The following is a 16,103-nucleotide window of genomic DNA, read 5'->3' as shown; positions in this document are numbered from 1 at the left end:
TGGGAATATTTACCCGTGTGGGATTCCCTAAGGAGGTCATGTCTGACAGGGGCACAAACTTCATGTCTGCATACATGAAGTCCATGTGGGAGGAGTGTGGGGTGACCTACCGGTTTACCAGCCCTTATCATCCTCAATCCAATGGGCTTGTTGAGAGATTCAACCAGACCCTGAAAGGCATGATTGGTGGCCTGACTGATGCCATGAGGCGTAAGTGGGACGTCCTCTTACCCTGCCTGTTGTTTGCTTACAGAGAGGTGCCCCAGAAAGGGGTGGGGTTCAGCCCCTTTGAGCTTCTCTATGGTCACCCTGTCAGGGGACCCCTAAGCATTGTTAAAGAGGGCTGGGAGAAAGCTCCTAAGTCACCTCCTCAGGATGTGGTCAGCTACATGCTGGCCCTCCGCAACCAAACCCAACGCTTCTGGAAGCAGGCCCAGAGTATCCTTGAGGCCAGTCAAGAGGTGATGAAGGAGTGGTATGACCAGAAGGCCACTCTAGTTGAGTTCTCACCTGAAGACCAAGTTTGGGTGATGGAGCCAGTAGAGCCCAGGGCTCTCCAGGACCGCTGGACTGGCCCCTTTGAGATCAAGGAGCGTAAAGGGGAGGCCACTTACCTAGTGGACCTCAAGACCCCTACGCACCCCCTAAGGGTCCTCCATCACAACCGGCTCAAACCTCACTTTGAGAGGTCTGAGGTCAGTATGCTCCCGGTCACAGATGAGGGCATGAAAGAGGAGAGTGAACCTCTCCCCGACCTCCTCGCTGTCAAAGAAGGGGATGGGTCAGTGGGGGGTGTCATTCTCTCTGACTCCCTGACTCTAACCCAGAGAGGAGACTGCTATGAGCTGTTAGAGCAGTTCTCCCCCTGTTCTCCCTTACTCCTGGACTAACCCACCTCTGTGTTCATGACATTGGCACAGGTGACAGTCCCCCGGTGAAGAACAAAATGTACAGGCTGTCGGATAAGGTGAAGGCCAGCATCAAGGAGGATGTCTCCAAGATGTTGACTTTACGGGTTATTGAGAAATCCAGTAATCCCTGGGCCAGCCCTGTGGTATTGGTTCCTAAGGCTACTGCCCCAGGTGCGAAGCCAGAACTCCGGTTCTGTGTGGCCTACCGGGGTCTCAACTCAGTCACCCGGACTGACACTCACCCCATCCCCCGAGCTGATGAGCTCGTTGACAGACTAGGCGCTGCCAAGTTCCTGAGTACGTTCGATCTTACTTCAGGATACTGACAGATCGGCCTGACTGAGGGGGCTAAAGAAAGATCAGCATTTTCCACCCCTGATGGCCATTACCAATTCCGGGTGATGCCATTCGGGCTGAAAAATGCCCCCGCTACCTTCCAACGGTTGGTTAACGGAGTCCTAGCTGGTAAAGATGCCTGCTGTGCAGCTTACCTGGACAACATAGCTGTCTACAGTTCCAGCTGGGAGGAACACCTGCTCCACCTCAAGGACTGCAATAGGCAGGACTGACTATCAAGGCTAGTAAGTGCCAGATTGGGCAGGGTTCCGTGGTGTACTTGGGACACCTAGTAGGTGGTGGCAAGGTGCAGCCACTCCAGGCCAAGATTGAGACTATCAAGGCCTGGCAACCACCTAGAACACAGACTAAGGTGAGAGCCTTTTTGGGCCTCACTGGATACTACCGCAGATTCGTCAAGGGCTATGGTACCATTGTATCCCCCTTGACAGAACTCACTTCCAAGAAACAACCTAGGTTGGTGAATGGGACAGAGGCTTGTCAGAAAGCCTTTGATTCTCCGAAGGAAGCTATGTGCACGGCCCCCGTGCTCAAGGCCCCTGACTACTCCCAGGAATTTATTGTGCAGACAGACGCTTCAGAGCATGGCATAGGGGCTGTTCTAGCACAACTAAATGAGGAGGGCTCAGACCAACCAGTAGTCTTTATTAGCAAAAGACTATTACCACGGGAACAAAGGTGGAGTGCTATTGAGAGAGAAGCATTTGCTGTGGTCTGGGCACTGAAGAAGCTAAGACCCTACCTGTTTGGGACTCACTTCCAGGTTCAGACAGACCACAGGCCCTTCAGATGGCTCATGCAGATGAGGGGTGAGAATCCAAAACTCTTGAGGTGGTCCATTTCCCTACAGGGGATGGACTTTACGGTGGAGCATCGCCCAGGGGTTGACCACGCCAACGCTGATGGTCTCTCCAGACACTTCCGCCTTAGAGATGAGAGCTCCCAGGAGGTCGGGTAGCTCTCCCCACTTTCAGCTGGGGGGGACACATGTTAGACCTGACATGCATTAGGGTGGTCACCCCTAACATTTTGCCTACCTCCCTCCACTTTTTGGACTCCGTTTTTGCTGGCTCTTAGACTCTGCGCACTTTACCACTGCTAACCAGCGCTAAAGTGCATATGCTCTCTCCCTTTAAACATGGTAACTTTGGATCATACCCAATTGGACTATTTGATATACTTATAAGTCCCTAGTAATGTGCACTGTATGTGCCTAGGGCCTGTAGATTAAATGCTACTAGTGGGCCAGCAGCACTGGTTGTGCCACCCACTCAAGTAGCCCCTTTACCTTGTCCCAGCCCTGCCATTGCAAGGCCTGTGTGTGCAGTTTCACTGCCACTTCGACTTGGCATTTAAAAGTACTTGCCAAGCCTCAAGCTCCCCTTTTTCTACACATAAGTCACCTCTAATGTGTGCCCTAGGCAACCCCTAGAGCAGGGTGCTGTGTGAATAAAAGGCAGGACATGTACCTGTGTAGTGTACATGTCCTGGTAGTGTAAAACTCCTAAATTTGTTTTTACACTACTGTCAGGCCTGCTCCCTTCATAGTCTAACATTGGGGCTGCCCTCTTACATTGCTGAAGTGGCAGCTGCTGATCTGAAGGGAGTAGGAAGGTCATATTTAGCATGGCCAGAATGGGAATACAAAATCCTGCTGACTGGTGACGTTGGATTTAATATTACTATTTTAGAAATGCCACTTTTAGAAAGTGAACAATTCTCTGCTCTTAAATCTTTCTGTGCCTTACAATCCACGTCTAGCTAGGTTTAGTTGACAGCTCCTTGTGCATTCACTCAGACACACCCCGAACACAGGGTACTCAGCCTCACTTGCATACATCTGCATTTTGAATGGGTCTTCCTGGGCTGGGAGGGTGGAGGGCCTGCTCTGACACAAAGGACTGCCACACCCCCTACTGGGACCCTGGCAGACAGGATTGAACTGAAAGGGGACCTGGTGCACTTCTAAGCCACTGTTTGAAGTCTCCCCCATTTCAAAGGCACATTTGGGTATAAAACAGGGCCTCTGCCCTACCACCTCAGACACTGCTGGAGAAGAAACCTGAACCAGAACCTGCATCCTGCCAAGAAGAACTGCCTGGCTGCTCAAAGGACTCACCTGTCTGCTTTCTACAAAGGACTGCTGCCTTGCTGTTGGCCTGCTGCCTTGCTGAACTCTTTTCTGGCTGCATAAGTGCTCTCCAAGGGCTTGGATGGAGTTTGCCTCCTGTTCCCTGAAGTCTCAGGACCAAAAAGACTTCTCTTTTTCATTTGGACTCCTCGTGCGGTGAAAAATTTGATGCACAGCTTGCTCCGCAGTGGGAAAATCGATGCACGCCAATGCTGCTCGACGCAACGCCTACGGTGCGACCGGAACTTCGACGCACGGACTCGCAGGGACAACGCCGCCCGACTTCCAGAGAGGAAATCGACGCAACGCCTGCTGTGAGAAAGAAAATTCCACGCACAGCCTCCCGGAACGACGCGCAGCCGGATAACAAGCCGAGGAATCCACGCACAGACCCTGGGACATCTGGTATTCCCGCAAACCATATAAGGAGTCGGCCCCCGTGCCGGAAAACGACGCACGTCTTCCCCGAGTGAAAAATAACGACGCAAGTCCGTGTGTGAAGGGGTGAAACCGACGCACACACCATTTTTCTTCCCACAGAACGACGCACGTCTCCCCGCGTGAAAAATAACGGCGCAAGTCCGTGTGTGAAGGGGCGAAACTGATGCACACACCATTTTTCCACGCATCTCCTCCTCTGCGGACCTCTGCAGAGATTTTACACTCCAAACCAGGTACTTTGTGCTTGAAAGAGACTTTGTTTGCTTTTTAAAGACGTAAGACACTTTATATCACTTTTCAGTGATATTTCTACAAATTCTTATTGCATCTTTTATTGGGTTGATCTACAAATATCCAGATAAATATTCTATATTTTTCTAAACACTGTGTGGTGTATTTTTGTGGTGCTATATGGTGTTATTGTATGATTTATTGCACAAATACTTTACACATTGCCTTCTAAGTTAAGCCTGACTGCTCGTGCCAAGCTACCAGAGGGTGGGCACAGGATAATTTAGATTGTGTGTGACTTACCCTGACTAGAGTAAGGGTTCTTGCTTGGACAGAGGGTAACCTGACTGCCAACCAAAAACCCCATTTCTAACAATCAGTAAAGCAGGTGAACTCTTTTCTTCAACCGATTGCAAACAAACACATTTTTAACAAGGGCTGGCTAACCCAGCTGGCCATTTGTGAAGCCAACTCTGTCCTGCTTGCCCCACCCAGCACAAAAGCATAGCTGCAAGTCACTTTCTCAGGTTGAACAACTGCTCGGCTCAGCAGCAGCCCTGGGAATGAGGGACAGGAATGTCAACTATGTTGGCAGGGTGGTTGGGATTCTGAAGTGCCTGGTGTAGTGCTTACCCAAAAGGAATGTGCTGCAAAGTGCTGGAGGCAATTGTACTCACGATGCTCCAAGGTGTGTGGTCTGGAATATCAAGAAAGGAATATCCACTGGTCACAATATCATGATCCACATGTTAAAAACCCAAATATTGAAGATGTAAATGTAAATAGCTAAGAATAGACTTCCTATTTTCAACAACCCATTTACTTACCTTGAAGATCTGTATACTGTGATGGTTCTTCTATGTAGAGTTAAATATAGAAAATCTATTTGTTGATATTATGCTTTTTGATATTTACTCTCCCCAAGATATAAAGAGCCAGCGTGTTGTCTCTCAAGATGTCTGGCACGTGAGTTATCGTATAATTGCCCTGTGGGCTGATCCAAATTTCAATGTCACTTTCAGCAACAAAATTGCTAACGGTTGCCTACCTATCGAATTTCTCAACATGTTAGTTATTTTCTTCATTACATGACGCTACATCTGTCACACGCCACCTAAGAATGTCTTTTAGTATAAATGTATGCCATTTGCCTGGGTTGACATTTACATTACATTGGAATAATTCATGCAGTTTCAGAAAATTTGTTAGTTGGATGTTCTGCCATGTTGGGTAATTACCTGCTGTTTGCAGCAAAACTGTAGCTGGAGAGCATAGGATCAACCCGAACAACAAGTTCTAACTCCTCCAAAGTCCACCACTATCCTTATTATTGTGGTGACTGTAGTAGGAATTGTGAATCTAACCCCCATGAAGTCTAACACTTTCCCTACTGTTGCAGAAATTAGAGTGGGAATAGTATATTTAATATTCTAAGGTTCTAATAGTTTTCATAATACTGGCTGAATAGATTTTACAGCATTAATTATGTATCTGTTTTATAATTTATATTATAATATTTGTTTTTATTTTAAAATGTATTTTAATGTTTATAGATTTTTGGAAATTTGTGTTTTGGATTTCTCAAAATTCATAATTGTTTATTTCTTGTCAACATTCATTTTATTTCCCTATTCAATTGATTATATTTGTATGGCCTTATCGTATATGTATGTATGACACACCCACACCCACACACACACATATATCTATTATGTAGCTGGATACATATACATAAACATAAATAATAAAATATTAAAACATTAAAAATATGTGGATATTTATTTTACATTGCATATTACGTTTATTAATGTTTTAAATATATATATACATTCATATTAAACATGTTAAAATATAAACTTTCTATAATGTAAAATAAATATTTTTATTATATTACACTATATGTATTTGTATGACATTATATATGTATATATTAAAGTGCTGTAATAGTTTTGCCAGAAGGAAGATTTAAAAAATATATATATATTTAGGCAGGGCTCAAATTAGAGCCTGATGCTGTGTGGCATCTTGATGTGTCTATTCGACATCAAAAGATGAATCCTATGAAGATGAGGGGGTTATCCTACCTTATTCGTCCCCTGAAGGGTAATTGAATTGTGGGTACCCTAGGAATCTTTTAGATTATTTATCTGGTGCCAGCCCTGGCATTCTTCCTCATCAGATCCTCACCCACTACACCTAGTATGAGTGGGTGGGCTTAACGCAGTTTACAAGCAGAGCAATTACTATAAAGGAATCTAAAATTAAAATTGCCTGCAGGTTTCTCTAATCTATATTGTGATTACCTTTGGCAAGATTATAAACAGGTTCAAAAGGTGACATTATTAGGGAAAATTATGACCCAAACACCACAGGTCCGCATGTTTCAGCCCTGCTCATTGTCCATCTGGGTAATTGGGCTTTCTTCAGGATCACTTTCATCTATTACCCCTGTTCTTATTGTTTAATAATTAATCTACCATTCAGTATAATTGTATGAAAATGTCAAACTTCAGAAATATGCATATATACAAACCATAAAACCAGAATTTCCCTATGTTTGTACTGCTCAATTCTATTGTAAGGATCCATTAGGTCTTGGGGTGAAGGAGGGAGGACACTGTAGTCATACAGTCATCAAGAGTCCATGCCCTGTCTGATACCTATTTTGCATCCTCTGAGTCCTGCATGTTGCAAGTTCCCATTTTGTGGTTTGCAAATATGTTCATGTTACCGACGTGTGATAGGCAATGGGTAGGGCTACAACATGTTGACCTGTGATAGTTGGGTGAGCATCAGTTAATGAAGCATGCCAGTTGCACCTGTAGGTGAGGCTTCTTCTAAATAATTTAAATGATTCCTAGAGTCTCACAAATCACCACCCTTCAGGGGACGGTAGGACAACCCTCTCATCTTGATAGGATTTGTATTGATTGGGAAGCAGCAGGCATCCTTGTTTTCTTGCTTCTCACTTCCCCTTAGTGGTATGCTGACCCGAAAATGCCCGCTCAGATGTTTTGCCAGATGAACCGCTCATGTTAAATATTATTATTTCTGAAATTCCTAAAGTTATCAACAAAGTTCAGCAACTCAGGCCTGATGATTTGAGGATGATTTCAAAATGAGTATCCCAATGATTTCAGGATTATATGTAGACAACTGCTCAGCAAATACAATCTCGTTTTTGTGCAGTAATTGTAATAATAACAGGTAACATGAAGCATCTAATGTTAACATAATCAATACCTAATATTAAAAAAGATGCCCTTTGGCATTATAAGCATGAACACTGAAATTAAATAACAATGGACTACAAAACTTTGAGGCCGGGTGTAATTAAATAATGCAACAGAAAAAGGCAAATAATCCTGTTTGTTATATGATTGTAGAAGGCACCTTATGCAGCATTTTCATTGTTATCTAGGTATCTTGATATTTTAACTAGGTGTGTAGAAAGTTGAAAATTCCAGTGACTTGTAACTTTGCATGCTTGTATGCTTTACCAGCTTCATAAAATACAAGGTTTCCAAGGTGAAAAACAGGCAGATGCATCTGCTCTATATAGCCACAATATTCAGTGGGCAGACTACTGCTGCTTGACAGCTTTCCTCTGTAATACCCTGTTAGAGATCTTACTTCTGGCCTGTCCCCTCATCAGATTTTAAGCTCCACACCTCCCACTATGTTTTGCACTGCACTATGAGCTTTCTGTTTCACCTTCGTAAAGGTACTTTCTCTGAAAATTGTCCCCAGTGTTTAAGACCCTACCATACACCAGTCACAACTCCTAACACCATCAATGTCCACTGTTGCTCCTAAGAATATCAAATGGCAGAACACATTGTGTCTGAAAAACAACCCATTGTGTGGGCTACTTGTGGGTTAAACATTTCCTTGTTGAATATAGTTGCATGAAGGGTTTAAAAATGTTTGACTGAATATATTGATGCTTGAACGGATGGGATGAAAAAGGAGAGTATAGATGACCACTGTTATGTTGGGTGAAGGAAGATGTTGTTCACTTCTACCACTTCTGCTTACTCATTTATCCATGCACTCATCTATTCATCTGTCTCTCTACTTAATCACTCACACATTCATTCTTCTCACTCAAATCTCTGAATTTGCTGACTCATTCAACCATACATACAACCCCACACAAACTCTACTAAATTGCCAAGCATTCATTTGAATGAAACCCCAGGTCTATTGGCATTGTAATTACTTTTAATAATGGCCCTTCTACCTTCTACAGTAAATAGTTTGTGACCATTACAGACTAAGTTGTTTTCAACAGAAAAAGAAATCTGCATGTCCACACTTCAGTGAGGTCCCACTTATTTCTCCAGTGGTTGCAAAATGGAGCAGCGAGGGACTACTTTGGAAGAGGAAGTGGGTTACTGATGCAAGTACACCGTGAGACATTGAATAACACACAATTTAATTGTTCAGTTGGAAATATTACATGGGAAGACAAAATGGGTCATTATTTACAGGTAATCAAAAAAGGGAAGTTACAAGTAAGAAAGGACAAAATACAAAATGTCCTAGTACTTTCTGGGATGCATTTATGAGTCCACACACCATCACAACATTTACACACTAAAGAACAGGTCAATCATCAAACCAGTTATATCCTTAATTCTCCATGACTTGAAGGCTGAAACTTGCATTGAATCTTGCTATTATTAAAATGTATACACCACTGTCAAAGGGGGAGATGAACCATCAAAGAAATATGATGTACCTAGTTGGTCTACTCTGCTAGGCACTGTGTGCAAGTGTTGGAAACTTAACGAATCATAGCCTGGGAGGACTAGGTCCCTGTACAGCACTCAACATCTGAAGTCCAAAAACCCAGTTTCCACTGTTAAACAGGGAGAGCAACCTGTGTTCAATTTGTGCAGAAGGGTGCCAAAGGCAGCTCACACAACACTATCTATGTACTGTTAACAGATGAGGCAGCCTAGTTGGAGATCAAACTGCCCTTGAAGGGCACCAAGGTGCAATGGTTTGCACAACTACACTGATGTCATCATTGGCCTGCTAGTTGCAACCCTCTAGGTAAAGTTTAACACATCCCTGGTGGCTGTGGCAGGATAATGGGGTGGGGCAGGACTATAAAGATGCCTTAGGGCCGGATTTAGAGTTTGGCAAAGGGGGTTACTCTGTCACAAACATGGTGGATATCTCATCTGCCATATCACGATCCCATTATAGCCTATGGCAATCATAATATGGTGGATGGAACAATTGGATGACAGGGTAAGCTGTCCACTAAACTTTAAATCAGACCCTAAGTTACTTACATCCCTGCTGAATGTGTTAGCACCTATAGAAGAGTACCCTACCTATGTGTTACCACTCTTTCTGTCACAAATACTGCCTATGTTCTTTCTCCAGTTCTGAAATGTGTCCATGTTTTAGTCAAAACTAGAAAGAGGAAAGACTTTCAGATTATAAATGTACCTATTAATTAAGAGAATTAACATATTTTTCTTTAGCCCCTAATATCACAGTTTTTTTAAAGTTCTCATTTAGTATCTGGATGATTGAAAATCAAAAGTAGCGTTCTAAGGGACATGCATGCAGAAGAACTTTGTATCATACTTTGCTTTATCGATTTTAAACTGATTTGACATTTCACTTACAAATGATTCATTTTCGACCTGAATGTGAAAGTAAGCGCACATTTTCATTGACATCCTGATGGCTGTAATATTGTTATTTTCTCTGAAAAATTAGCTGGGTCCTAGATGTTATAGATTTCACACTTAAGTAGAATGATGTGTTGCAAGTTGATAAACAAGTCTGCCTTCTTACACTGAATTAATCTGTTGACTCTACCATAAGTAAATACCCCAGCGTCTATTTTATATTTTATTACACTTTGGTCTCTCCTCTGAATACAAACTTTGAGCTGTAAGCAAGGTGATTAGTTTGTTCTAAAAATAATTGTTTATATGCTTTTTCATCAGAGCATGGAACATAAGTGCTCTAAGCCACTGCTATGTAACCATTCTCTTTTAAGCTGTAAGGGTATGTAGACCCAACACTATAACTGCAATTTTCTATTTTTACCTTTTGTTTTCTAATATATTAACATGTCATACTCTTGTAACAGAGGCAAATGATTTTCCATCTGAAATAGCATTACTTGTATCATGATTACTGCATCTAGAATTTGTGTTTCTATGCCTGTTGAACCCTGCACATACTTCAAAAGAAAACTATTAAAATAGTCAAAAACAAAATCTATAGCAGTGAACAGAGGCCCTGTTGTGCTTCCACTTTTTACTAAATGGAACAGTTGATAAGCATTTATTGTGAAAACTAAATTTTCATATAAATTGCTAAATAGTTGCACAAGTAGAAGGAGTTATTGTTCTGCTACATTTATATAATCCTGAGTAATGTTTACATTTAACAACATGTGAGGATTGTGATATATTATATGGTATGGCTGTGAGACCTTACCGGGTAATGCAGTTAAAAAACTGTCAGGCTTGTTTGTAAAACCTTTCACTCAACCCGAGGAAGCTATGGCCTTGAGGAGCAAGGGTAAACAAAGAAACTACTGTAAAACATTTAGAAGGACCAACCAACAAAATAAGAAAGTCACGCAAACTAAAGAAATCCAACACAAATTTATAAAAATATAGTCTATTTGTATGAATTTCTAGGCACCAAGAAAAGCAAGTTCCATAGGAGAGTTCTGGAAATATGGATTTTCAGGTAAAACCTCAATCTCAGCTTTTTAGTCCAAAATGCAAATAAGCATTGGAAACTGTAAAGTTTAGACATTTTTAAAAAGTTTGAAAGAGCTGTATTCAGCTACAAGCAGATCTGACAGGGAGACGGTCATGGGCACTAGGGAGTATTTGTAACTGGTCACCAAAGCAGTCTCAATTCCAGTTCCACACTTTACACCAAGACCGCCACAGACTTCAATGGAGTGGTCCTGATGATGGGAATGAAGGATGCTGAGGATGATCAAAGATTCTCTGGGTGCTTTGCAGTTGATGGGGTGTCCTTGTGGTTATCCTTCAGTCCATATGTAGGGTGAGGAAACTTTGGTCACAGAGGTTGGTGTCCCTCAAAGTCTTTTTTGAGCCAGTAGAAACACCGATCTCCACACACAGCAGGTCCAGCTGTATCCTTTGGGGAAGGCTAGTGTCTCTCTTTGGTGACCAAAATGGCATCAGGCAACAACCCCCAGGTTGAGCAAACTTGCCAGGTCCAGGAATCAGCTGGCCAGTCCCTCTTCGGTCCTTTCTGCATTTCCTTTGTGATCTGAGATTCAGCGTGTCAGGTGTGCCAAATTTAGTCCCAGAAAGTGTCCTGGGGGAATGACGCCGTCAGTAGCCAAAAGGCTACTTGGATCCCTCCAGCCCTGTAATGAATTCTGGCTATGGGTGGCATTTAGGAATCCCGGGGAGCACTATTCAGGCCACTCCCAGATGTCTGAATCCTTTCTTGTATGTTAGTAGCATGGTATCCCATCCTAGAGGTGTTACTGCCTGTGGCCTACAAGCCATTTGGCACTGGTCTCCCCTTACTTTTCCCGCCACCAACCTGTCTACCTGAGCAAAAGGGCAACCCTTAAGGAGCGTAATCGCCATTTGCCCACCAAAGACGGCTTCGCCTTTGATGCTCACCTTTTGGACCAATACCCTGAGTGGCTTCCTGTAGGGAGGAGGTAACACCTCTGTGAGATTCCATGTAACAAAATGTCTTTCTACAGGCAATAACCCCTTAACTGCTTCAGCATTTTATCTCACATAGTGCTGAGCCCTTTTTTGCTCTTTAGAGCACTTTCTGCTTGGTCTTTATAATACTTTTACACAAAAGGGATACTCATATTTTTTCCTTATATGGGGGATACTAAATGTACCTAAGAGGTTTGGATTTCCTTGTATGTGATGTTAGAAATAACCAAAATAAAGCAAAATGTTGTATTTTGTTTTGAAAAAATAGGAAATAGTGCTGTGCTATAGAAGAAATATTTGTGATTTGTAAAACTGACATTAACAAACATTTTGCTGTCCAAAGATCACAATCTTCCCAGTTTTAAAGAACAAGTATAGTTGCAAAATCCATACATTTTAACTACACCTTTGACATTTTTCTAAATGGTAATTTACATTTTCTTAATTTTTGTGGTTTTAACCAACCTGCACTATTGTGATGGGAATAGATGTGAAACCAATCTCGGAAACCCAGCAAGCTATACATTTCGGTTAGCTAGACAAAATCTGAGAACAACACTGGGTAATTTGTGTAATTTGCCCATGATTTTAGCAAAGGAACAGGTCATTGAAATAATAAAAATATATAAAAGATTTGAAAAAAATGAAATAGCTGACCATGTTTTCATCTGTAATGTTCTGCCCCGATGGCTAATTCATAAAAGCTCTATACCTTTAAGGTTGCAGGGATATATATATAATGTTTGATGGTTGTCCAACAGGGCATCATAAGCACAGCCAATAACAGAGCTACAGTTTATAAAACTTTTTCATTGCATACTAACCTACCATGCAGCAGTTAATATAGTAAAATCTAAATAGGTATGAAGGAATCCTATGCATTTATTTAAATGTGCCCTAGTTACTGCGTATAGGTATTGTGCTTAGTTGTACACCTCTGAATTTAGGATTACACATACTATTATGTAATTCAAAGTGAAAGTTACAAAATGTGTTCTTTTTGGACACTTACATTTGGAACCAAAATCAGAGAGAAATGTAATTCATTATGACAAATGATCTAGTATTCTGTATTCCCACACTACTCCCAATACAAATGGTACCCAGTTGTGGCTCAGGGAAGAGCCCCAGACATGAAAAAACCCAAAACACAACATTTAGATATCAACATTTTATCCATCAAAATTGCCCCTCTTTAGCGATTTATGTAGATGAGATATTTAGGCCTGAGGTCGAATACTTTAGATGGCAACCTACTAAAACCACACACACACAGAGACATAGAAGAGTCCAGTGTGTTGTGAATTGTATGGATTCCACATTGAGGTTTTACCCATGATGCCCTGCAAGCCTCAAACTTTGGCTAATGTCACACATTGTTCTAACATTTACGTGAGGGAACATTATGGAAACTGCTTGGATCCACTCTGTTGATGTGACTGGCCTTAGTGCTTATGTTACGTAATGTACCAAAATGCAATACAGAGACATCAAAGTTTTGTAATTAAAATTGAACCACTTTGGCAATGTGGGGTATTTGGCCCTGAACTCCACCACAACCTGAGTAAACTTACTGAATCCAAACTATTCTGTCCATGGTGAAGGATTTGCATACATTTCATGGCCTTTTCTTATCTGCAATGCCCTGTAAACCACAAACTTTTGCTAAAATCTGTACTTTACTCATTTATGTGGGTGGAAATGTGAAGATCATCCAAAGTGAATTTGGTCCAATGCCACGGCAACTAATTTCTCTCCTTTTTTTTGGCCCCCTAAGAAATCTTTGGAGCCTAGTGGGAATTCAACCCCCAAGAGGGCATGTTAGTGTTCAAACCTCACAATCTGCAACAGGGTGATGAACGACAGGATTGCTTCATTTGGGTTAGGGCATGGTAGATTCCAGGGTGAGCTGCCCCAACCTCTTTGATTGCACCAATCAAGAAATCCCTGGTGTGCAGTTGGCTTTCTACACCCTTGGGGGCAGATTGGAAATACACCCCCCAATCTGTGCGCAAGGGGAAAAAAACTACATTGCCAAGGTAGAGCACTTGTCCTGGCCCTAAGCACCACTCCACACACAAAAAATATGTCTGTTTTTCTAATGGGATGGATCCATGTTTGAAGATCACCTTTTGAGGGCGATCTCAAAGTATGGATCCATTAGGGAGAAGTCAACAGAGTCAATATAGTAACAACAGAGTTGTTGGGATTACGATGTGCCCCTGAGAGCCTAGGCTGTTTCTATGAAAACAACAGTGGTTGTGTTAGAAAAACTTTAATCAGGAGTCCATCATGTGCGGTACAGACTGTTCTTTTTGTTAGACATTTCGACCCCATAAAGTCAATGTAACACTTGTCCTGTGTTTGGAGTCTTCCTCAGGACACCTTGTGAAGACACCCTGTTTGACAAAATATATAATGTGATCTAAGTTTGCTGTGCAAAAAGTCCCAGGTCTATGCATTGGCACTCACCTTCATGTATTGGGGTGTGGGTTCCACAGTTATCATTGACTCCTTTTAAAAAGGCTCCAGAAGGTCACTTATATGGTAAAAGTATAAATTGAATACATCTAAACTTCTTTAATGGTGTACATGGTGAACTGACTCATAACTCAAAAATGAGCAAAGGTGAACTCCCTTTTGCATGTGAATTTATTGCACTCTTGTGTAAGGTGACAGGCTTTGCACCTTCCTTATTTGTGATCTCCCAACATCAGAGGGAGGTTAAGGTGTGTACGCATGCCCAACTGGTATTGTGAAGCTAGTAAGTCCCGCAAAACACGATTCCTGATATTTCTGCCTCAGTTGAATGCAAACAGGGTTTTCTCTGTGGAATCCTGCTCACCCTGTATTATATCCCAATGTCTGTAAATTACTCTTTTTATTACATTGTTGCAGGTACAATGCATGTTGACACATACAAGTCTGTTACTACTGACATTGTTATGAAGCCTGGGCTCCAATAGGATATCTCTCGTGGAGTACAAGGTCTGTTTTCTGGCCCAGTTGAGTTGCCTCTTAGTGCACTCTCTGTCATGAAGCTTATTAATAAGGCCGTCCGATTCTCTAAAATAATCAACCCTCAATAAACACATCTTCCTTACTCCCAAGAATTGCCGGAAAGGTACATTATCGTTCAGGCTTTTGGGTTGGTGGCTAGAATACCTGAGAAGCGTACTTCTCTCGGTGGGTTCACTGTATAGAGTGGTGTACAACTTCACATTCCTGTGTTGAATAGTGATATCCAAAAAGTCAATCTGCTCTCTACTATATGACATGCTCAATTGTGAGTTGGCAAACCTGCTGTTTACCCAATTCAGAAATGTCTGTAGTGAAGCTTGATCCCCAGACCAGATCATCATCAGGACATCCTCTGTATATTTCTTCCAGAGTATGATGTTCTGAGAAAAGGGATTCAGCTGGTGATAAACTTTCATATGCTCATTAAGATTGACCGTAATTCGAATTAGGGAGGCTGGGCTGGTGAAGTAGTTCACTGAGTTGGCACACCCATACTTATCCATTGTCTGGATCTGCCTTTAGACTAAAATGCCACTGGTGATGTTTTTGCAAACACGAAGTTTATGAACTGACAGGTGAACATCCTGAAACTGAGCAAACACCTGCAGGTGGGATGCCACCCTGCCACGGGCAGGTTAAGAGGCTCTACTTTGGCTTTGTAGATACCAAGCCTCACAGGGGTCATAACAGAAGCTGTTCAGCACACAGCACATACTAGCTCCCAACCCAACCCTACTCCAATGCCACTCCCCCTGGTTAGGGTAGTGTCAGGCAGCTGGGCAGTATCCTTAATGGAATGCCATCTTGTGGAGGCATGATGAGCTCACCACGTTAGCTCCTAACTCAACCCCTGGATTAACAGGACTCAACAACAAAGGTGACTTGGGGTACTGTCAATCGCTAGGGGTGAAAGGGAAATAGGACTGAGAAGAGAAACAAAGACTCCCTCTGCATAATCTTCTACTGGTCAGGCCTCTTCATTGTATATATCATACACTGCATCAGCTGATTTGGGGAACAAGTATCTAATGAACTGTAATGGAATCAAGCATAAATGTTCAAATGTGTTAGTTCCCTGACTCTAACCTCCCTTGCATCTGACTTTAATAAACAACAGTTCTTACCACTCTATTCCCTTTTTCCTGCATGCCAATTAGTATAAATGGGTAGAGATTCATGGATAATCCAAACCCTGGAAGGAGAGAGCAAAGATAGTCTGATGTTCTAAATCGATCTCATGTGGATTGTTCTCTTTCCCTCCCTATGAATATATTGTACCAACAAAGAATCAGTGGGATAGATTAA

This window comes from Pleurodeles waltl, chromosome 1_2, assembly GCF_031143425.1.
Source record: "Pleurodeles waltl isolate 20211129_DDA chromosome 1_2, aPleWal1.hap1.20221129, whole genome shotgun sequence".
Classification (NCBI taxonomy): domain Eukaryota; kingdom Metazoa; phylum Chordata; class Amphibia; order Caudata; family Salamandridae; genus Pleurodeles; species Pleurodeles waltl.
Note: the sequence above shows the minus strand (reverse complement) of the source record.